Source organism: Triturus cristatus, chromosome 1_1, assembly GCF_964204655.1.
Source record: "Triturus cristatus chromosome 1_1, aTriCri1.1, whole genome shotgun sequence".
In the NCBI taxonomy this organism is placed as follows: domain Eukaryota; kingdom Metazoa; phylum Chordata; class Amphibia; order Caudata; family Salamandridae; genus Triturus; species Triturus cristatus.
Genome location: NC_140579.1, coordinates 840,789,371 through 840,813,176, shown reverse-complemented (window position 1 = coordinate 840,813,176; position 23,806 = coordinate 840,789,371).

The window sequence follows — 23,806 nt, the reverse complement described above, 5'->3', positions numbered from 1 at the left end:
ATACTCACACACTATCCCTGTGGGGACCAGGGCATCCCTATAATCACTCACTATCTCTTTGGGGACCTGGGCATCCTTATACTCACACACTACCTCTGTGAGGACCTGGGCCTCCATATACTCACACACTATCTCTGTGGGGACCTGGGCACCCCTATAATCACACACTATCTCTGTGGGGACCTGGGCCTCCCTATACTCACACACTATCTCTGTGGGGACCTGGGCACCCTATAATCACACACTATCTCTGTGGGGACCTGGGCCTCCCTATACTCACACACTATCTCTGTGGGGACCCGGGCATCCCTATAATCACACACTACCTCTGTGGGGACCTGGGCAACCCTATAATCACACACAATATCTGTGGGGACCTAGGCATCAATATAATCATCTAATCAATCAAATACTATCCTTGAACTTAACTATAATCACAAACTATCTCTGTGGGACCAGGGCATTACTCTAATAGCACTATTTCTGCATGAACTGCAGTATGACTATCATCATACACCAAAACCAAACACAATATCTGTGGAGACCTGGGCATGACTATAATCAGACACAATATTTTGGAGGATTTGAACAAGACTATAATCACACACTATCTGTGTGGCAATTTGGGAATCCCCTTAGTGACACACTATGTCATATGACTTCAACATAACCATCATTACGCACTACGTTTATGGGGACTTGAAAGTAACAGTAATTAAACACTAGATTTGTGACGAGCTGGCATCAATATAATCATGCAGTGAATATGATTATCATCACACACTATCTCTGTCAGCTCCCCAACATTACTATATTCTTGTGTCATATCTTTGGGAACTATTAACGCACAGACATACGAACATGATGCTAATTGGTGAAGTTGATCAAAAAGATCTAGGTGGTCAGATGGCAACTTGGTTATGCCACCTGACCACATTGCAGGATCTTCGGCCTCTAAATTAATTTAACTGTGTTGTTTTCATAGTCCTTAAAGTTTGTGAGCACTCAGTAATAGGCTAGGTATCTGTGAATACCTTTCCATGCACTTGATATGCTATTGTTTTCTGATGAAAAATGTGTTATCATCAAAATCCATACTCTGTGTGCTCCTAGAACACAATGAGCGACTCATATTTGAGTAAATTATCATCTAATTTAGGTACAGCACTGAAAAATAACATTTAGCCATTTGATTACGAATGTATTCAATCACAAGTGTGTGTGTGTGTGTGTGTGTGTGTGTGTGTGTGTGTGTGTGTGTGTGTGTGTGTGTGTGTGTGTGTGTGTGTGTTACTATCCTTGTGGGGACTTGGGTGTGATAACACACTCACGCTGTGGGGACTCGATTGCACTGTGGGGACCTGAACCCAGGTCCCCACAAGGCACTGTCCTTTAAATGATAAAAAATGGCTTCAGGAACATCTGTGTCAATTTTGACAGCTTTTTAAAAAAGTGTCTTGTGGGGACCTGTGTTTCGTAAAGTGTGTTTATATTTTTGCTCAGGTCTGCCCCTGTAGACAGGAGGCAGTACTGCGGTCTTAAACACACTTTGCATTTAAACACACTTTCTTCGCCAGGAACACATGTTGCCAGCAGAAAGCACAGATATTTCAAAGGAAAAGCTGCATAACGCTGTGCCCAAAAATATTTTTCATTCAAAGTAACCTTTTCCTCATTTAATAAAGTAAAACTTTATTTAAATGAAACTTTTGAATTTAGACTATTTGAGTTTAAAAATTGTTAGTGGTTTTGTAAACATTGCTAAAAGCAATTTGGGTCAGTTTTGAATCTCAGATTACTTTGCTATTGCAGTTTGATCCTCATCTGCAATTAAAGAATGATGGTGCATTAAACCGTGATACAATATAAACTGATCTGACTGTTTTTTGCAAATTTGATTACATATTACTATGCACTTTGGAATACGTTCTTAAGATGATAGCTAGATGAGTGAGTGCCGAGAGTTGCAACATGCTAACAGCTACGTTTACTCAGACGCCGAACTGCGATAATGTTATGCCCACAGCATGGGAAAGTTTAACTTTAACAGAAAAAGCATGTTCTTAGAAAATTAGTGACATTCTTAGAAAATATATTCAAATATTGCCATTAGATATAATTACATTTAAATCCTTTGAATTGCTTAGTTTCCAAACTGTTCACAGTGCTTTACAAATTAAAGCAGCTTCATTCCCAAAGATGGGTGAAGAACGGTCATATAATAAGCATTGGCAAAGCCAACAGGTGTCATCTACGAGAGAGCTACTGGCTTTGTCAGAGTTTTTTTTCCCTGTTGTACAGCAGCGTGCCTGCTCTGTCGCGTGGATAAAGTTGAAATTGAAATTTAAAAAAAACACTATGATGCAGCCAAAGTGGACCACATCATGACACTTATTTTTATTGCTGATGGGAGGGTGGGGGCGTGTGAGGGGTCAACACTAACAACGGAGGGGGCGGGGAAAAGACAAATCACTGACGCTGCCATTACTGATCACAGTATATAAAGCAGTTGTCAGAGCCTCCTTGGCTTATTCAATTATCAAATGCTGACTCTGATATATATCAAGCTTAGTGAAGTAGGTGTTGAGACACAGAATCCTGGTTCACCTTAATGAGTGGCTATTTTTTTAATGCCAAAACAGGGGAGGTAGATAGGAGACCAAATCCCTATCTTGCATTAGGGCTCATCTTGCCCTTACTACTGTATTGGCACCCACACGGATTACAGTTTGGACTTAGTGTTTCAGCTAAGGTGCAAAGTTCTGCTGTAAAATGGGACTCCTCATGTTGGTGTCCACTTCAATTTGCTCTTCCTGCGTATTTAAATATAGTTTGCCTTTCTAGATCACACTAGTTTAATTACAACATACTGCAGTAGCATAGGCTGTGCTCAACTACCTGCTTTATGAGTGAGATGGTTTTCAAGCCAGAAGTGTGGAGAGGATGTGGCGTTATACTAGAGTTGCAAACTTGGAACTCGATTCTTGACGTTGGCTTAACATCCTGTGATTCCGGTCAAATCTCTTAATCTCCCTGTGCCTAAATAAATTGTATGTGACTTAACTGGTGCTCATGTAAAGTGCTTCAGAGTGGAGTGACACAAGCACAGCAATGGTGGAAATGAGGCATTTACAGAAGTATGTGAGAAGTGGCTTATGTTGCTTTACCATGAGAACTTTTGTGTGGGTCAAGTCTACTAATGCAACCACAGCCACGGGTGAGGGTATTATAGACTACTGCTCAGGTCTCGAGATCCATCATGAAGCAGCTGCAGCCTGTGACACATCTGTACTAGACCCACTGAGAAGATGAACTGCCTGTGTGTTCATATCCTTCCTCTTTCCTTCAATTGGGAATGTTACTATCATCTGCCTTGAGAAGAAACTCAGGCAGGGCTTCAGGGCAATGACCCTCGCACATAACAAATGGCCCATTAACAAGTGAATAGGCCGGTGCACCTAAACCTCCTGAAGTTGGTACCACTTCCAGAGTGGGAGATTGGCCCTGCTGGTAAGATCACACCTTTGGAAAGAGAAGCAGCATGGGCTGTGCCTGACTTAAGACCTTGAAAGCAACTAGGCAGGGAATGAAGCATCCAAAAGAAAGGGCCTCACTGATCAAAAACATTTGCTCACGGCATAACATACATCAATAGCAAAATGTCCGGAGCACATAATTGTTGTACACAGCTGAACTCGCTTAGCTACTCAAAGCCCTTACTAGGACTATACACTTATTTTGTATTAAAATGACTCAATCCTGGAGAGCCTCATTCTCCACCAAGACAAGAAGGGCTTGCACCGCAGACATAGGTTGCATAAAGAATGGACAAGTATATCACATTTAGGAGGCGAAACATTTCTAGTTTATAAGTGAAATATTCCTTTGGCATAATATGTAGTCTACGATCATATTGGTCAGCAGTTCGGAGCAGAGACTGTGTGATTCGCTCAACTGCAGACTATTAAGAGTGTTTATTAGTTTTGGAGGCCTTCCTTTAGCTAGGAATCTACCATATGTAAATTGGAATTTGAAGCATGAATGTTGCTGTAATTAGACTGCCATTTAAGGAAAACAGTACTTTTTAAAATGAGGCACTACACTTTAATATTTTGGGTAAGCCTAGAAAATTATTGGTATCCATCTAAGAAGAAAGAGCCATAGCATGGATATGCGTGCAGGCACAAAACAGTAGATGTTTGTCTGTTTTGGAATGTAATTGCACTACTTTACCTACAGCTCATATACCCTAGCATGGAAATAGTCTAAGTTAGTGGCTAAGCTGTAGACAGTATATTGTATAAATACAGCCATGCGTTACTAACATTTTGACATGTACTCGTGTGCCATTGAGGGGGATTTAATCAACTTTGCCCCATAAAATGCTTTTTGTGTCAAACATTGACGTGAGTGTAACATTAAATTCTCTGCTCTGTGGTGCACCAACCCACTAGCAAGGTGGGAACAGTGCAAAGACAGCTGGAATCCACACAAAGCCAGATCTATTTAACTAACGTGTCTTGCCTTTGTATGAAGTTATACCACCAACCAGGCACAAACAGTGGGTATACGGAAAAGCTTATGATATTTCCATGCACATATGTAATTTCTGCAAAAATTATCCCATTGACCTTGTGTTGAAGTTTGTACTGAAGGGCTTCATCTCATCTAAATCTCACACAACACACTACTAGCTTGCCTTAGCACTGTCGTACATTGCTCAGAATCACACCAAACAGACGACATTGGCATCCGAAAATATGGTGCTGTGCTATTTCTACTATTTTTCCAAGGGAGTGCAATGCAATATTACAAATGTTTATATAGCACTGCCCCAATTATAGTTTATCTAGATAACAGGGTGGCACCCCAGCTCCATATTATGAACAAGAGAGTAGCCAGAAAATGAACATACTCCCCACTTTGATAAAGCTCTGATGGTACCAAGTAAGTGAGCCCAACCCGCCCTAGAAGAGCTCCCATGTCTCTTCCATCCAAGCATCTGTTCATTCATCCTTTCACACTTCCACTTATTTGTTGATATCCACTATTTCACTTTTACATTGAATCATCCATTAATTCATTCTTTCATCCATCATTTAGTCTTCTCCATTACATCCATAAAGCATCCATCTATCCGGTGTGCCATCCATCCATCTACTTTGCCATCCATCCACTCTGCCATGCATCCATCCATCCACCTATTCTGTCAACCCTCTCTACATTCTGCCATCCATCCATCCATCATCCACTGTGCCATCTATCTTTTATCCACTCTACCATCCATTCACCCATTCACTCTTCCATTTATCCTCTCTGCCATCCACCCATCCACTCAGCCTCCATCATCCATCCATCCACTGTGCCATCCATCTACCCACTCAGCAATTCATCTAGCCATCCATCATCCATCCACTCTGTACCATCCTCTCTGCCATCCATCCACTCTGCCATCCATCCACTCTGCCATCCATTCAGCCATCCATCTACTCTGTCATCCATTCACTCATTCATCCACTCTGTCATTCATTCACTCATTTCATCCACTCATCGAGCCATCCATCGATCACTTTAATCTGTCATCCTTTCACCTGCCCATTCATTCACTCATACATCCAGCAATCCCTTTTCACTGCCGTCCTTTCACCTGTCCATTCACCTATCTATCCATTGCTTTACTCTGCCATCCATCCATCCATGTCTTACCTATGCTATCCTTTCACATGTTCATCCACCTATTCATTCACTCTCTCATCCATCCAGTTTTTTATTCTGCCATCCTTTCACCTGTCCATCCACCTATCCATTCATTCCATGCATCTGTTCACCCACTCATCCATCCACCCATTCATTCATCCACCTACTCATACATCCATATTCCTTCCTTTCACCCTTCCTTCCTTTAAATATTCCTTATTTCTTTCCTTTTTCTATTTACCTATCTTTTGTTATTCCTTTCTCCTATTTGCTTTTCTATTGTATTCCTTTATTGCATTAATGATGACATTTTGTCTGCCCAGGTGCAGGCAGAATAGAAGCACAAAGAACTACAGCCCCCGCTGTAGCAACACAACACCCCTGTTTCTGAGCTGTGCTATCGCCAGCTTATTCACTAACTTGTACTTCTCAAGTTATTACATGTCCACATAGACATTCTGGGTTAATTCAAAACAGGTGCACTGCTCCCTTCAGAATGATATGCCTTCTGGACTCTTTAAGCATGTAACTCGAGTAAAAAGAGTCTTCGACTGCCCACTGAACTGTGATCATCCACAACGGGTGAGTTTGTGGATTTGCAGCCAGCCAAGGAATACTTCTCAAGATTGGCTGAACATCCATGTAACTACACACTATCTCTGTGAGGACTTGAACATGTTAGTAACCACACATTATTTATGGAAAGATTTGAACATTTTTATTCACACACTATCTTTGTGGGGACTTGTTTAAGGTTAACTTCACACACAATCTGTGTGACTTCTTGAACAGTCCTATAATCACACACTATTTGTGTGGGCACTTAAATATCATAATCTTCACACACAATCGTTGTTGTAACTTGAACATGATTACCTTCACACACAATCTCTGTGAGATCTTAAACAATCCTATAATCACACACTATCTCTGTGAGGACCTGAACATCATTTACTTCACACACAATATTTTTACGACTTGAACATTCCTATAATCACACACTATGTATGGGCAAGGTTGAACATGCCTATAATACCTGTTTGAATGTGAACAATAGTAAACACACACTATCTTTGTTGCTCCTTGAACATACCACTAACCACACGCTATCTATGGGGGAGATTTGACCATTATATTCACTCGCTATCTTTGTGGGGACTTGAATATGATTAACTTCACACACAATCTGTGGAAGGTCTTGAACATTCCCATAATCACACAGGCCTGATTCACAAAGATAAACTTAAACATGTGTGTAAGTTTATGACATTTTGCAAGTCACAAAGCAATTTTGCAAGTAGTATCTTTACGACTCCCTATATTTTTATGTGCAGAGTCTCTGCCACGAGTATAGAGGCTCTGCAGTCATAAAGATACTACTTGTAAAATGCCTTTGTGAATTGCAACAAATTGTAGACTTTACCTTTGTGAATCGGGACCACATTATCTCTGTGACACTAGAACAGCATTTTAGTCACACACTAGCTTTGTGGAGACTTGAACATGATCATACACCACTATCTTTGTGACGACTTGAACATGATTACCTTCACACACAATCGCTGTGAGGTCTTGAACTTTCCTGTAATCGCATAATTTCTTTGGGGACCTAAACATCATTATCTACACACACTATTTTTGTGGAGACTTGAACATCATCTTCATGCTCTATCTCTGTGGGAACTTGATCATCATTACCTTCTCATACCATCTCTGTGAGGTCTTGATCATACCTATAAATACACACAATCTTTGGAAAACTTGAACATCCCTATAATCACACACTATGTATATGCAGATTTGAACATGCCTATAATCATATACTATCCCTGTTTAAATGTGAACATCATTACCGTCACACACTATCAGTGAGGGGACTTAAAGATTATATTTAAACACTACCATTGTAGGGACTTAAGGCTTGATTTAGATTTTGGCAGACGGGTTACTCAGTCACAACAATGACAGACATCCCATCTGCCGAAATATAAATCCCATAATATCCAATGGGATTTATATTTCGGCGAACTGGATATCTGTCATTGTTGTGACAGAGTAACTCTTCCGCCGAAATCTAAATCAGGCCCTTGAACACTATTTTCTTTGCACACTATCTTTGTGGGGACTTGAACATCCCAATAAACACACACTATCTTTGTGGCAGCTTGAACATCCCAGTAACCACATACTATCACTGCGGAGACTTGAGCATCCCTGTAACCACACACACTATCTTTGTGGGGACTTAAACATCCTAATGAACACACACTATCTTTGTGGCAGCTTGAACATCCCAGTAACCACACGCTATCGCTGCGGGGACTTTTGCATCCCTGTAACCACACACTGTCTTGGTGGGGACTTGAACATGTTAATAAGCACACAATTTTTATAGGGAGATTTGAACATTATATTCAATCGCTATCTTTGTGGGGACTTGAATAAGATTAATTTCACACACAATCTGTGTGAGTTCTTGAACAGGTCTATAATCATGCACTATCTGTGTGGAGATCAGAAACATCATTTACTTCACACGCAATCTTTTTTAAAGTTGAACATCACTATAATAACACATTATGGATGTGCAGGGTTGAACATGTCTATAGTCCCTGTTTGAATGTGAACAATCATAACTTTACATGCTATCTATGTAAAGACATGAAGATTATTTAAACACTATCACTGGACTTGGAGACTACTAATGTTGCACGCTATATCTGGGGGTAGTTGAACATCATAATAAACACACACTACCTTTGTGGCAGCTTGAACATCCCAATAACCACATGCTGTCTCTGTGGGGCCTCAAACATATTACTAACCACACACTATCTGTGGGGAGATTTGACTATTATATTCACTCACTATCTTTGTGGGGACTTGAATATGATCAACTTCACACGCTATCTGTGAAAGGTCTTGAAAATTACCATTATCACACGGGGCCTGATTCACAAAGGTAAACTTAAATATTTGTGTAAGTTTATGACATCTTGCAATTCACAAAGCAGTATTTTTAAGACTCCCTACCTTTTTATGTGTGGAGTCTCTGCCCTGAGTGCAGAGGTTCCTCAGTCATAAAGATACAACTCGTAAAATTGCATGGGAGTTTTGAAAAATAGTAAACTAGTTTACCTTTGTGAATCAGGACCACAGTACCTCTCTGATACTAAAACAGCATTACAGTCACATACTCTTTGAGGAGTCTTGAACATTATTATCAATCACTATCTCTGTGGTGACTTGAACATGATTACCTTCACACACAATCACTTTGAGGTTTTGAACTTTCCTGTAATTACTCTATCTCTATGGGGACTTGAACATCATTATCTACACACACTGTGTGGAGACTTGAACGTCGTCTTCATGCACTGTCTTTGTGGGAACTTGATCATCATTACCTTCTCACACCATCTATGTGAGGTCTTGATCACACCTATAATCTCACACTATCTCTGTGGGGACTTGAACATCATTATCACACACTATGTATATGCAGTTTTGAACATGCCCATAATCATATACCATAGCGGCCAAGGTTTCAGATTGTTATGTATGACATTGTCATAATTTCAGTTTGAGTACTGACTTAGTGTGCTACCTGCACAAAATAATTCACTATCTTGTCAGTGGTAGTAAGAACTATATAAAGCAATTGAAATACAAACAATTGGATCTAATACCTTTTTGCTGCAAGTTACTAACTTCTTTATGGTGTGCTAAACTCCACACTACAGATTTTGTTGTAACACTTCACGTTTGCAAGCAGATTATCTTTTATTTGAAAGAGCAAGATAACGAGAATTTTTGTGGTTTGTGAGATGAGCGATGGTGTGATCATGTATTATAAGCCATAAAGTCTTCTCTGCTGAATGTTAAAAGGATTTTGTAAATCACCTCAGAATTTGAATGACCTTCAAAGGAATTTTTAGGTCTCACCTACGCAGCGCGCATACTCTGCATAGGAAAAAGACCTTTAGAAATCGATTCAGTTTTGCAGTCAAAAACGTGCACGCATTGCATTGCTTTGAATGGCAACGCATGCACGTTTGGCGATTCCCTTGCGGGAGCGAGCTTTCAAACCATCTGTTTGTAATTAACAGATGGTCCCTGCTCGCTCCCGCAAGGGAAACAGGTGCAGGCCCCCTCCTCTCTCTCCTCCCCCTGCTGCCTCTCATCAAACTGTTTTTACTTTGAGTGCGAGGTGCACGCGCTTGTTTTTTATAAGGTAGCATACTGTAAAACCCGTCCTCTCCTCCCCTCTCACTTACCTGTGATATCGCCTGGTACTCCTGAAACAAATTCCAAGGTACTGTCTTCCGGGTTATAGCTCTTTTCTTGTCCCGTATTCATTTTAATGCTGTTAAGAACAAAATTAGAAGACCGCTCTGCTCGCAGAGGCAATGCTGTTGTTTTCGTGCTGAACATTAACTAGCAAGTGATTTCGTTGGCCGCTTTTTAACACGTTCCGAGTCTTGACATTTAAGTTTCACTTTCTGTTTGAGACGCACTCTAATGCTTTCTGTGTACAAGATTTGCAGGCTTCTTTCTATGAACAAGCATTTTCAATGCAATAGGTCTCGCTTTTACGTGAGTTTTAGCTATTGGCATTGTAAATCACAATACATTTTATTTATGTTTTGTTTTATAAAATGTAAATAAAAGGCATTTGTGATAAAGTGCCATCTTTCATGCATGTTATGCCCCCACGTTATGCTGAATGTACTTTGACTGAGTGTGCCCTGGACTCCTGCCAATCAGGTGCCCAGAGCCTATGTTCCTTCCCTAAAACCTAAAATCCCAAATTGGGAAACCCTGGCCACAGGTCAGCCCCTGGTAAATGGTATCCTAGGGACCCAGGGCCTTGTGGCCAAGGAAGGCCTCTGAGGGCTGCAGCACTTATTGTGGCACCCTTAGAGGCCCTGTATCCTAACACAACCACACTGCCTTCACAGGCTGAGTGTCTGGGTACAAGGCAAAACAAAGAGTCGACATGGCACACTACCATGCCCACAACCTACACTGCCCTGGCATACATCAGCCACCCCTCTAGCTGGGTGCCCTATGCCGGTGGTGTGGGCACAGGAGCATGAGCCCTGTGCCCCTACAGTACCCAGGTCCATTCCTGGGCACTGTAAGTGCAGAGCTGTCATTTAAGAGTACATGGTGCTGAGAGCTCCTCAAACACGAACTCCACAGCACCATAATGGCAACACTGAAGACTGAGAAGTTTGGTATCAAACTTCTCAGCACATTAAACCCGCACTGATGCCAGTGTGGGATTTAATGTACAAAGCACTACAGAGGGCATCTTAGAGATGCCCCATGAAACCTAACCTACAATCCACGTCTGGTCTGGGAGGCTGCCTAGGCTGCCACACAGCAAACATGTTGCTGGACCCCTGGGTGGAGAGCCCCCGCTCTGCTGGGCCTGCAACAATGCACATCCTGGGCGAGGTGCTAGGTCTCCTCCCCCAGGATGGGCAGGGGGAAGCTTCAAAGGCATGCCACCTCTGTGAGCTTCCCAGGCCACTTGCTGTACCCAGCAAACTGGCCCCCACCGGTTCTAACCCCCACTCTGGCGGGAAGACTGGCCGGAAACCCCAAATAAGGACAGGGGATGTGCCAGCCTGCCAACCCCACCCCTCAGGTGGGGGGAGACGAGGTGAAGCACATCTCTGGGCGCTCGCCATCTTGAAGATGGGAGGCCCTGCCCAATCAGGACTAGGCTACTGCCCCCCTCCCACAGGAGAGTGGCAGGATAGGGGGTGTACCCACCCCAGGGCAGGGACCCATTGGTCCCTGCCCTTTACCTACCTGTAACGCCCCTAAATCTAGTATTTAGAGGCACCCTGAACCTTCCTTCTGCAGAATCCAGATTCCGAAAAAGCAAAGAAGAGAAAGAAGAAAGAAGACCTGCCGTGCAGCTGCTAAGAAGAGGAAGACACCAACTGCTTTGGGCCCAGCCCTACCGGCCTGTCGACCCTCGAACCTGCTCCTGCTAAATCCCGGCACCTCTTGTGGCCAGCAACCTCAGAAACCCCGTAGGACCTGGCTATCTTGTGACTCTGAGCATCTGGGACTCCCATGAGCAGTGGCTCTGCTCAAAGCAAGTTTCTAACCCCTGGCACCAGCCCGGAACTGCAAACCCTGCACACTCTGCACCCGCCAAGCCTGGCCTGTGCCGGAGTGAAAAAAGACCCAGAGGATGTCCCCCCAGCAACTGTGACCCCAAATCTGGCACCCAAGGACTCACCTCGAAGTTCCTGACGACACCTGCAGCCTCAGAACCAGGGACCCCCCCCAACCGCGATCAACAGAGGGTAAGATATCCCGACACCAAAGGGCACCCGGCGCCCTGCGGTCCCCTATGCCCGACTCCTGGGTACCTACCTATCCTCCAACTACCCAACTTACCTCTCGAAATGGTGGTGGCATCTGAAGAATCTTTGTTCCTGAGCTTGCAGCCTTTGTTCATCCTGGAGCTTACCCATTGAAATCCATTGAGCGTCCGAAGGCTCAAAAGCACCCTGCACCTAGCCGCCAGAGTGGCTCTGGCAGTGTAACCTCTACTCCTACCTACTTCCCCATTTGCCCTGAGCAAGTGACCAGGAGCCCAGCTCCCACAGCCGCGTGGCCTGCTAGTCAGCAGCCACCAACCAAGGTCCCCCTGCCTCCCGTAGGATAATATTGGGCCTAACTCACTCTGCACCCGGCTGCCCCAGTGCCGCTGAGGGTGTAACAACTATACCAACCTGACCCTGGGAGACCCCTGAGTCTGTGCCCAGAACCTTAATTCTGCCAGTCGAGTACTTACCCAAAAGCCGATAACCCAATTTTTTTTCCATAAGGTAACATTGACTGGTTTCTTCTGAAATTTCTTCCACGTGTGGAGTTTCTAAAACTTAAAATATTCACCTAAAATCACCCGAGTAACAAAAATGGAAATACTCACCTGCTATTAGGAGAGATCCCAGTGCTGGATCTTGATGCCCAGCACTGACCCTGAAAAGTACTCACAACCGTACTTACCACTAACCCAATTTTCTTCCATAGGAAATCATTGACTGTTTTTCTGTGAAATTTCTTCTGTGTCGATTTTTGCAAATTACAAATATTCTTTAAAAATCATTCAAACTGTGAAAACGTAATTACTTACCTGTTTTAGATAGAGGTCACAGTACTGAGACTAGAAGCCCAGCCCTGGATTACAAAAGTAACAAGAACATACTTTACCTGTAACTTGAATTTTCTCCCATAGGGAATCATTGACTGTTTTTTTATCAAATTTCTTCTATGTGTCAACTTTTAAAATAGCAAAATATTGCCTAAAAATCACAATAGTAACTAAAACGAATTTACTCACTTTTTTCCAAGACCTGTCCCAGGACTGAATCTAGGATCCAGTCCTGGAATTAGAAAAGTAATCCTGAAAGTAATCTCTTGCAAATAACTTAAAATTCGTATGGAGCTCAATGTATTATTGTGTTTGGAATTGTGTTGCCTATTGCAACAACCTGTAACTATTACCTACAAAAGTCAATGTCCAATGAGCCCTTACTAGAGCGAAACCGCTCCTGGGTTGCTTGTGTTCCGGGACAGGGAGGGTCTGGCCTAGCAGTTTGGGATGGACTGTTCCCATTGGAGCAGGGTCAAGACTGATTTGCATACGGCTGATCCAAAGTCAGGTGGCATAGTGTAAAACAAATTAATAGACTGGTAAGTGGCCCCGGTAATTACCAGTGGCTGAGATTAATTCAAATGCTTTTATTTCTTCTCTCTTTTCCTACTTTGCATGTGTGCTGCACTGTACAGCAAACATACAAGGTGGGAAAAGTTTTAAAGTTAGTGTAAGCATAGTATTTTGTACTGGAAGGGCATCCTTCCAGTACAAAACCTAAGCTAGACTCAGGCAGACACCCTTGTACTATGGTGCAAAGATGTGTGCATGGCGCACGGCAGCACATTTCTGCGCCGGCTAGGGAGAGGGGAGGAGAGTGTCATATTTCTGTAAATATGGCGCTTTCCTGCTCTCTCCTCCTCACGCAGCGCAGCATTTGCAGCTGATGCACTACGCTGCATGACAATTTAGTAAATCTGGGCCTTGGCTTCATGTACGAAGAATGCATTTGGTGAAAGGTGTTGCAATTTGCACATTAACTTTCACCAAATGCATTTGTATTTTACGAGCCAACTAATGTACTAATACGTCAGTTCACATCATACAGAATCGTAGTGGGTCACAATTTAACCTACCTTACTAGTATGCATGAGCTAGGTCGCAAATTGCAACCCATTATGATCAGCTACAATCAAAAGGATGGTGACCTGCAGGGGTGCTTAGAAATGTAAGGTGCCTCTTATCCATTTCACATCACCCCTAATCTATCCGAACTTCCCTACATATTTCTCACGAAATTCCTGTAATTCTCTTCCTTCTCTAAAATTGCACTAAAGCCTTACACGTATTTCTCTGATCTTATACAGTTTCGCACACTTTCAACTTTTTATCCCTCTTCATAAAGCAATCCCCAAACACTCCGTGTTCTCTTATGTCATGTCTCTCCGTGGTCCCCCCTTATATGTTTTTATTTTCTAGCTCAGTCACTTTCTCCTTTCCAACATCTCTCCATCTCAATTAAATGAACAACTGGAGAAAACACAACTCAAAGCGTTCACTTTGTGAAGGGCTCGAGATATGAGGCCTTTTCCTACTGCACAAAGTCATGGCAGAGGTGCATCTATTTAATTACAAATAAAAAAAAGTGCACTTTTCCCACATCTCTCCATCTCAATTAAATGAACAACTCGAGAAAACACAAATCAAAGTTTTCACTTTGTGAAGGGCTCGATATATAAGGCCCTTTCCTATTGCACAAAGTCATGGTAGAGGTGCAGCTATTTAATTACAAATAAAAAAAGTGCACTTTAAATTGAAAAATGCTCCGTGATTGTTGCAGTTGTAAAATTATTTGGAGATGGAGTTTCTGTTCACAGGCTGCCTTTGTCTGCACGCCTCGGCCTCAGCCCCAAACCTGCTGCAATCAGGGCCGCATATCAGAGCTAGCCCATGCCGCTTCTTTGTAGGAAGGTGTGTTGTTAGGAGCAACCCCATCCCCCAGGCCGTGAAGGTAGGAGACTTCAGGGGTTTTCAGCCGCACGGGTCTCTTATGATGCTAATGACCCTTTTGTTATGCACAGACGTGCATTTGCAATCTGGCCTGCAGTTCAGAAGTCCTGCCTTGAGTTTCCGGTCAAGGCAGAAAGTATTACATCTGCTTGATGTCTGGAAGAAAGTCCTTTCTTTTATCGTCCTCAGGATGGAGCAAAACATGAAATACTTTAATGCCATTCAGAAAAAGTGCGAAAAAGCGCGTTCTTCCTTGTCATGAATTTGTTTTGTTTTAAATCGACAGACATTCATGTTTGCATTACATACATTGTCCTGAAATAAGGGGCATTTCACTGCCACTGTTGTAAATACAGTACTTTTTTCAACAGCTCTCAGATTTTAGAATAACATCAAAACATGGCACATCTCTCGGATGTATTCAGCGAGTGCTCCAATTGAGACACATTAATAATAATTACATTTTTGTACGGATTGCCAGGGCTTTTTTCTAATGGAAGGCGGTGCTTCCAGAGGCCCAATAATGTGAACACTTGGTACACCCAATATTGAAAAGCCAGTTTAAAACAAAAAACAAGGCGATCCTAATAGTACACTTGTGCTTTGGTGTTTTTATTTTCTCTTTAATTCAACATTTGTTTTACACTAGCTCCTTTAATGGGGAGGATCTGGCATATGGCCAGAGCGACTAATGTTGGAACTGGAGATCCTAGTTCGAGTCTCAGCATCAGATCCAGTGATTCTGGGTAAAATCACTTAATCTCCCTGTGCTTGAAAAAAAAACGTCCTTGTGTAATGTACGTGGTGCTCAAATAAAGTACTCTAATACCTTTGGGTCGACTTTGCTCTATATAAAAATTGCCAAAAAAAATGTAAGCGCGTCAAATGGTATTCTGGGGCATCCATGCACAAAATACCCACTCTTTTGTTGGTAAATAACAATTTGATTATTACTTACTGAACTCATAGTTAAGTTTCTTAATCCATTGCATCTTCAAAAATATTGGAATTTGTATCAATGTATGTTAAATGGTAAAAATACTAGAAATAAAGCCTTAGGATCTGATGTATAATTTCACTTTAGATGCATAGTTTACACATATTTTGGTTTTCTGTGTGCATAATTTGCTTTTTTAATTTCGTGAAGGCTGACATTCCATAGGCTCTGAGTATGCCCACCACATTTTTAGGGGAAGCATCCTAAAGAGGTAGTTATATCTGGCGACTACAACCCTTCCAACAGTTCGCAGTCTTCTGATAAGGAAAGTTATAAAGGCTTTAATCTTACATCATTTGCTGAGGTTTTGGAAGTAAGTGGGAGTCTGATTGTCATTTGCCATGTTTGCTAAAACCATAGGGGATGCTTCACTTTACAACCAGTTAATATTATAATCCAAGAAGGAAGAAAAATCAGTCATCAGGTCTTCAAGGATGTAACTGAATAATCAGGCTTCAAGAAGGTTAATGGCATATAACTGTAGCTTGATCTCCCCTGCCTGGTTCAGTATGTTGTTCAGATTTCCTAAAGGCTACCTCCAGAAGTTATAGAGTCAGAATGAATATGAGGGGCGAAGCAAGACAGCTATGGTGCATGGCTCTGTGAATATGGATGACATTTAACAGAAATCTTCACCTTTGAATCTAACTTGTGAGATGTGTACAGCTACTTAGATTGTGCTATAACGTTTGGTGGAATACCAGTTCTAGAGAGAATTCTATTCATATATTCACATTCAACCCTGTCAAATGCTTTATCAACATCCAAGGAATGCCCCTTTTTCTCATTTGAGACATTACAACTTTACAACTGGAGGAGTTGGAGCATTCTAAGGTAGTTCCTAGATAATCTTCCAGGGACAAAGCCTAGTTGAGAGCAGTGGAAAAGAATGAGGATCACTTTCTTTAATTGAGTGGCAAATACTTTTGCTTAAATCTTCACATTGGAGTGGGTTGGTGAGATTAGTCTGCAGCTGAAGCAAAGCAGTTGGTCTTTCCCTGTTTTGGATATCAACGTGATAGCTAAAATCCATTGCGAGTTAATCACTATCTTTCGCTTCCTTAAAAACTGCGTACAACAGAGAGGCTAGCCTGTTGGGATTGATTTTACATTAAATCAATAGGGAAACCACCCTCTCCCGCTGCCTGACAATGGACACTACATTTTCTCCCTCCTTGAGCTCCGGTTCTATGACCTTGTTTGAGTCTGAATACTTCAGTGTGACGTGAATGCCCAGACATATGTCCCATGCTCACTGTGCCACTGGAACCAAGATTCACCTGTCTGAAGTACCCCAATCAGGGAGAAACCAATCTGGGTTGCTTGTGTTTTTAGCGCAGCATCAGAGATGAGGAGACATGACTTAACGCCAATGAGAAGTGAATTTCACTAGATGATTGAACCGCTGCAGGTACTAAAGGGCTTATATTTTAGTGGATGCCTTAGTTTGTTATTTTTGATGATGCAGTTAGGGGTAGGTTTGCAGACAAGGTTTAGGGCCTTCTCTCTGTCTAGGTCTATTTGTTAGGTGCAGCTGAGATTGGTAAGCTACTTGTGGTTTAGTTATGGTATCATCTATTACACTTCTGGTGGGATGAGGGAATATAAATAGATGCTCACCTTAACCCCTTCCCCGCTCATGACGGAACCGCTCCGTCATGAGCCACGGTTGCCGTGTGCTCATGACGGAGCGGTTCCGTCATGCCACGACCATTGGCGGCCGCTCCGCCCACGCGGCGCTGTTTCCCCGCCTGTGCGGGGGGACAACGCAACTGGGCGGAGTCATGACGGAACCGTTCCGTCATGAGCACAGCTCAACCGTGGCTCATGACGGAGCGGCTCCGTCATGAGCACAGCGCCACCGCGCTGCCCCCCCCGCACCCCCCAGCGCTGCAGCGGAATTCCCGCCGCAGCGAAAGGGTTAATGTATATGTGGGGCTATTTTCCCTGTTAGGTTGTCTCCCATATTATTGGGGTATGTATCTATTCTTTCTTTTAATAAATATATTTGAGAAAAAAACAAAAAAAACAATAGTAGTGCAATATTTCTTAAACCTCATTACTAGGTTTAATTGCAGCTTTCCTATCAGGCATCATCACAAGCCTTCCCCATTCTTCATTCTAGTCGCCCTTCCCAGTGTGAGATGGTTCAGCACTTGCAAGTTAGGTCATGGCAGCATTCGCTACTTGGCTCATCCCCTTAATCACAAATGTGCCTATCAAATGGTTATTATTCCCACTGAAACTGAGCTTGACATTTTTATGGCATGTGCAGACACTGAGTAGCTACAATGTATCGTGCAGGGGAAACAGCTGTTACACCGCAAGTGTTACAACGCATGCCATTACCCCGCATACCGTTGTAACGCGAAAGGTGTGTAGCAAGGGATAGAAGGTGTTGGATTTAACTCCAACACCTTCCCTACAGTTGCACACACTGGAGTTGGAATAGAAAATTTAACTATTCCAACTTCCAACGCACCCCAACAGCAAGTCGGAGTAAATATTTGCGTTGCAACGGCATGCGGGGTAATGGCATGCGTTGTAACGTCATACAACCATCTCTCAGTTATCTTCTGCACACTGGCTCTACGCACTTTAATTGACATAACATTTGTGTCAGAGCATCTGGAGCATTGCTGCAATGCAGCACAAATTCTGATTCAGAGTTCACCAAACTACATGGCATAAAAAGGATTGTTATGCACATAGATACAAACAGGCCCAGATTTACAAAACTGTCACACACCGCAGCACAACACCCAAAGTTGCTGCACTGCATTGCATGGCATAAGAAGGATAGCGTAGGAAAGCACCAAATCTACTAAGGTATGGAACTGTCCTACTCTCTCCTTAGTATTGGCGCACAATCAGTCCTGCCTTCATAGGAACCTCAAGGCAGGACTTTAGCGGGACAGGCAGGAGATGCAAATGCATCCTTGCTAATAACAAAAGGGCCATTAGCATCTCAAGACCTGTGTGCTCTTAATCCCAGAAGTCTGGCAACTTCCCAGACTGGGGGATGGGGCTTGCACCTAACAACAAACCTTCCTGGGGTTCCTGGGAGGCCGCATAGGATGACATTGACTTGAGACACTGATGGCAACAAGGATAGGGCTGAGGCGTTCAAACAAATGCTGTGTCTAAACACAGATTTGATGCCGCTGCAGTTTTATAATAGCAACAATTAAGCAAAGTGTTCGATTCAAATGGAATGGCTCATTTTACTATGCACTTTCTTATATTTTTAGTTAATGAACTACTGATTTTTCGTGACTTGTGCAAAGGGAAAGGCTTTAATGACTCATAGAGCCCTCCACAAGGTGAACACTAATATTTACTGTATTGCGTTTTTATAAGCTGCTGACATCTTCTACAATTCGCAATAAAAATGGAGATATTTGGGGAAGGAAAAAATGACCAGAAAAAGAACCTGAACATATAAGGTGGAGATCATGGAGCGATATGACAGAAGACAACATCGGATGTTGAGGAGTGCGATAGAACGAGGTGAAAACCTGGGAAGTGTATGGAACTGGATGAGTGCACATAGGAAGTAGAAAGATTAGAGCAACCAGGGAGTGAAAGGGCTGAATCAGGGCGAGAACTACAAGAATGGTATTGGAAATCTGTAAGGTGATTCAGCTGGGGAGCTTTGAGTGATTTATTAAGGAGAAGAGGCACCTTACATCTAATATTTGCAAACACCCAAGAGGGAGATTTGAGATTTAAGAAGGAGATGTATTATCAAACGGAACTGCATATTGAAGACCTGATTACGAGTAGTATGGTCCAGGGAGTTCAGAAATACTGGACCAGAATGACCATTTCTGGCTCGTTTTTTTCTCCCCTGTTCTTAGGCCCCGAATAGCAACTACACGCATGGACTGTAATTATCAATCAATTTTTTACTTGCAGATAAGTGATGATTCTGGGCCTGTTCCCAGCCCATTTTGCTCTGCTTTGTGCATGGAAATGTGGTTTTACTGAGTGCATTTGTGCACCTGGTAAAACTTGGAATCAGATGGGGTGGTATCTCCCTGTGGCTAATAGTCCACTTGACTTGTAATTGACCCAATAGTTACTTTTAAGTGAGAGAGAGAGAAAACATACCAAAGTGAGAACGTCCATAAATATCCTCAGTTTAAATATATGAGCTATGTATTAGGTAAAAATAAATCTCGAGAATGATAAAACTCAGGCTGGATTTGGGAAGGGGTAGGATGACCTAGGAAAGGGGTCATTTAAAATTCATTGCCTTCCCTCCAAGGTTTCCAGCATTCTTCATTTTTTGTTGGCTATGTATGTATTTATATGTATGCATGTATATGTTAATGTACAGGGTCGATGACGAGCATAGAGGGCCTGATTTAGATCTCGGCGGATGGAATGCTCCATTAAAAACATGATGGATTTCCCATCCTCCGTATTATGATCTCAATAGCATGTAATGGGATCGTAATACGGGAGATGGGATATCCGTCATGTTTGTGACAGAGTATTCCCCTCCGCCAAGATCTAAGTCAGGAGCAAAGTCAACCACTCATAGGAGACAGCTGGTTTGTGAACAGTTAAAGCAGTGCGATGAAGTGTTTCGTAAAGAGGTGAGTCTTCAACTCTTTCCAAAATTGAAGCAGCGTTGGTGCGGTTCTGAAGGATATAGGGATGTTGTTCCAAATTCTGGGTGTATACATGGAAAAGGCATAATGCCTTGTGCCTTTTCTTATTTACATTCCTTATTTTGCAGTCTGACGGTATCCTGGCTGTGCACGTACTAAAAACCTCCAGAGATAGTGAGCTTGTCTGCAAAATAAGCGGGAGTGCTTGTTGTGATGGCTTTGTAAAAGACACTGCTTGTTTTGAAGATGGTGCAGGCCAGCAATGGGACCCAATGTAATTCCATTAGGATGAAAGTGATGTGACCATATTTCTTCAGGCCCTGGGTGAGATGTGCTATGGTGTGTAGGATGCTCTTAAAGGGTGCCAGTGGGGAGTTCAGGGGGCCATGGAGCAGGGCGTCACCATATTCATGCAAGATTAAGAAGTCTTCAACAGCAGTTTTGAAGTTGCTTTCAGGAAGAAACAGTTTTCCTTTTTTCGGAAGAGAGAGCTAGAATCAGGCCACTTTTTTGGGAAATGTGTTCCTTGAGGATGTGGTTGGTGTGCAGGGTGAATCAAAGTAACTTGGCATTCATTGAAAGTTTGAGTTCAAAGCTGTCAAGGTTCAAGTCATTGAGCCAGGTTGGTATGGTGTCAGGGGTGTGGAAAACAAGTAAAGATGGAGTAAGGAGAGGGAGGGGCAAAAAGACGTGTCACAAAGAGAGGGTGGTGAGCAGAATGACCGCCATCGGTGGGGTTGGGGCCTTTTCTTTTTTTTTTGCAGATCTTGAAGGATCAACATAGGATCAACATAGGAGTTAATATCTAAAGACGTGCTTCTCCTTCTCCTACATGTGCCATACCATGAGTGTGTTGCTGCTGACTAAATCCCAAGGACTGCGACCTTCGCTTCAAAAATTGCTTCACTGACTGCGTAGGAAGGAGAAATAGCTCTGTTGAAGGTGTCAACCCACTTTGTGAAGTCCTGTGAGCCTTCAGACATTCATCCCACTGGAGTACCATCTTCTTGCTGTGACTTCAGCTGCCCAAACTGTGACAGTCCGTCTATCTGTCCACTGCACACCCATTCATAACGCCTGCCCCTTCCCAACCCAAGCTCCTCCCATTATTACCAGGAGTAAAAACCTCTCTATCCCCTGGAGACGTTCCAACAGGTTGAACCAGCTGGAATTTAACAGGGGTAAAAATATTCGTGATTAGCACTGGGACATGTGGCATTTTGGGTAGTTTAGCTTCAAAATCCACACGTATTGCCTGATTTTGGAGGGCGAAATTTGTAGTAGGAGATAATTTTCCCACTTAGTGAATACCCTGCTTTGTTTTATATCGTGCAATACTTATCTCCAAACACCTTAAGTCAGTTAGAAAGACGATCTAAGACTGTACTATGAAATCGTATGACCATAGGAAACTAGACACTGTATTTTGACCTATTTGATTTTTGCTCCCAAGAGCTATGTAGCCCCGTCAAACGCTTGTCGACCTCGGACAAAGCATATAGTTTATCCACAAACTCCTAAGTGGCAATTCTAATGTGACCTCAAATACAAAATATTACTAAGCATTTTGATTTTATATGGATACGGTCTCTTTATGAAAGCCATAACACAAATTGAACATTCTAACTATTGAAATTGCTACATTGTTAGCTGAGCCTAAACCAATATTCAGGAATTAGCCTTTGCTGGTTGACCTTGGTACCCCTTGAAAGTCAAAACCCTAAACACAAGATATTTCAGTGCTCTTGCAGTAGTCTGGTTTCTGCAATCCCAAAGGTTGTGTGGCTGCCCTCGAGGTTGCCAGAACCGGGAGACCTCACCTCACAGATGTCTTGAACCAGCTCCATGTACCATAAAACTGTTGCTGTATACACAACGTTAAAGGCTTTTCCAATGGGGAGCATGTGAACTCGCTGTGTTATAACTGAAAAAGGCGGATTACTCTCAGGAACTGCTTATCCGAGATTGTTTTGTATATTCGAAAATAAGTCTACTTTAATCAGCTGTCAAACAGGCAACCCAACAAATTTCCACTCAAAACAATAAACACTTCCGCCTCTGTAAATAGGCAGTTCACTCTTGCCCTTCTCCTGCTGCCTTTGCTCAACAACCATTTGCAATGCAATAGGTCTCGCATTATTAAAAGTTTGAGCTATAGGTATTGCAAATAATAATGCAATGCTAGTAGCTCAAACTTTCAGCAATATGAGACCTATTATCTATTGCATTGCAAATGCTTGTTTTTCTTCTTGCTGATGCGGATCACCAAAAAATGAGACCTACTGGTTTTGCTAGTGCTAGGTTTTTTTTGGGGGGGAGGGGGTTGCATTCTGGCTCTTGTAATCCTATGTGTGAAACGAAAAAACAAAAACACAATTTCCAGATGCGTTTATGTGCTACTCTAAGCCAATGCAGAGAAGTTATGCCTGCAGCAGAAGATGGAAAATCACACACATATTACCTATAAAATTAAACTTATGTAAAACGTTCAAACTCACATAAAGTACTTTACATTGTGTGCGTTTAAAAAATACTGCTGCGTTAGTGCATGAATAGAAGTGCATTTGTTTTTAGAGAATTTAATATAAAATATGTTTCTTTCACTCAGGATAGGCAATTAATTTTTATGTGGGAATTTCATTATATTCTTGAAATTTTCGTGCAGGTGCTAGTAGAATTTTGCATTGGGTTTACAAGTCAAGCCATTAAGTAACTGAAACGCACAGGAATGTAAGTCCCTGCTCTTCATTCTCGGTTAACTCTCCCAACCTGAAATATGCAGGCACGTATTCATTGCACCAGCCCTCCAAACTTACCTGTCATATGCAAGTTGGGAGCCTCTCCTCGGCCCTTTGTTGTCATGGCGATGGCCCAGGGTTAGGTGCGAATGCATCCTGTCCCACGTTCAGCATAACAAAGGACCGAGCGCTTGACGCTCTCGGCTCCATTCAGGCCTGTGTACATCCTGGCACCTGCACCTAAACAGAGTGAGCATTCCTGGGGTACACCTGCAGCACGGGGCTGTAGTGGTGGGGGAGGAGAGTCAGTGGGGCTGATGTCTTGTGCTGATTTCTGCCTCTCAAACGAACCTGTCTGTAGACGAGCTTAGCAGACAAAATATTGGCTTTTAACTAACTGGGATGACCTTGACTCAAGTAGGGCATCCAAGTTTACAGCATGCTCTTTAGTGAAAAACGAACTTTTTCAGAACTGCATCTCTTCAAATCTTTAAACTTTTATTATTAGAAAATAATATGCGTACTTCAGAGGTAAATGTTCGAGGAGAGGAAGGGCGGTGTTCGCACGTATACAAAACTATATGTTATTTTTCTGTCTTTAGCACTCTTTCTCCACATG